The sequence below is a fragment of the Lactuca sativa genome, chromosome 4 (assembly GCF_002870075.4).
Source record: "Lactuca sativa cultivar Salinas chromosome 4, Lsat_Salinas_v11, whole genome shotgun sequence".
Taxonomy (NCBI): Eukaryota; Viridiplantae; Streptophyta; class Magnoliopsida; order Asterales; family Asteraceae; genus Lactuca; species Lactuca sativa.
In genome coordinates this window covers 372,493,139-372,494,830 of record NC_056626.2, presented here as the reverse complement: position 1 = coordinate 372,494,830, position 1,692 = coordinate 372,493,139, and positions in this window count along the sequence as shown.

Genomic DNA, 1,692 nt, shown 5'->3' with positions numbered 1-1,692 from the left:
CAAAAACACTTAGGACTAATAGTTTAAGTTTTGTGATGGAGAATTAGTGAATCGTCATTCACTTACCCTCAATTTATTTGCATGTTAGATTACGGCATCCCTTTTCTAGTATGTAAATGTTATTGTTGGATCCTAGCCCTAATTTTTCTTATTGGGTGATAATTAGGGATTCTTATTCTAATCTATCTTTGTCCTTTCTAATTGTAGATGTCGAACGCAAACAACGCTGCTGCTAGTTCTTTCACATTGATGAGCCTTTGCCAAAAGGTCACCTTCGATGGAACGAACTTTAGCGAATGGATAAGATACATTCGCACCATTGCTCGCTATGAGGATAAGGAGTATGTCCTCAATGAGAAGCTCGAGAAAATCAACCCCGAAATTGCTACTCCCGCCGAAATTACCGCTTTTGAGACTCATGAGCGAGATGCAACGAAGGTACATTGCATCATGATCGCTACCATGAACTCCGAATTCCAAAAGTCCTACGAGGACATGTACCCGTACGAGATGCACCAAGACTTATTGGAGAGATACCACCAAAACGCGAGACAAGAGCGTTATGAGATTTTCACCAACATGATTTCCGCTAAGATGGGTCATGGAGAATCTCTTACCGTGCACCTGCAAAAGATGCAAAGGTATGTCGACCGCCTTCGCAAGTTAAATGTTGACTTCGGTGAAGACTTGGCGATCGATATGGTGCTTCACTCTTTGCCTCCGATGTACAACCAATTTAGGATGACCTACCACATGAACAAAGAAGAGGTCACCCTAAGCAAACTCCAAGGTCTCTTGAGGGTCGCTGAGAGCAACTTCAAGGACAAGTCTGTTGCACCTACTCCCAATCCGCCCGCTGCTCCTGTTTTGGCTATTGGTCAAGGAAAGGGAAAGAAGAGGAAGGCTTCATCGAAGAACTATCGGAAGGTTAAAGCCCGAGATGGTGCCTCTTCTAGTGGGACCAAAGTTGATCCCGCTAAGCCCTGCCCTAACCCAAAGGAGGCAGAGTGCCACCACTGCCACAAGATAGGACATTGGAAGAGAAGTTGCCCAGATTACCTGCAAGCAATCAAAGAGGGAAAGATCAAGCCATCTTTCGCAGGTATATACACAATCAAATCTAACGATTCTAATCATGCTATTTCTTGGGTTCTTGATACCGGTTGTGGTTATCACATTTGTTCTAATGTGCAGGGACTAAGAAGAATTAGGGATGTGGAGCAAGGAAGGATCAATCTAATCATGGGGAACAGAAGATCGTCGCCTGTGACCAAGATTGGAGTGTATTCTTTAGTGCTTAGGAATAGTTTGGTTTTAGATTTGAACAATTGTTGCTATTTGCCAGAAATGGCTAGAAACATCATTTCATTTCATGGTTTATATAGACAAGGATTTAGATTTTCTTTTAATAATGAGAATGGTTCTATTTTGGCTTATCTAAATGGTGTCTTTTACTTTGAAGCTATACCATGTAATGGAATATATGAAACCGTTATGATTGTTGATAACTTAGGAAATGATGTTTTGAATATTGATTCTTCCATTAGTATGGATAAAGCATCCTTGTGTCATTGTCGTCTTGGACATGTCAACAAGAAACGCATAGCCCAACTCCAAAAGGATGGAGTGTTGGAGTCATTCGACCTTAGGGAAGATGACACATGCAAGTCTTGTTTACTTGGAAAGATGACT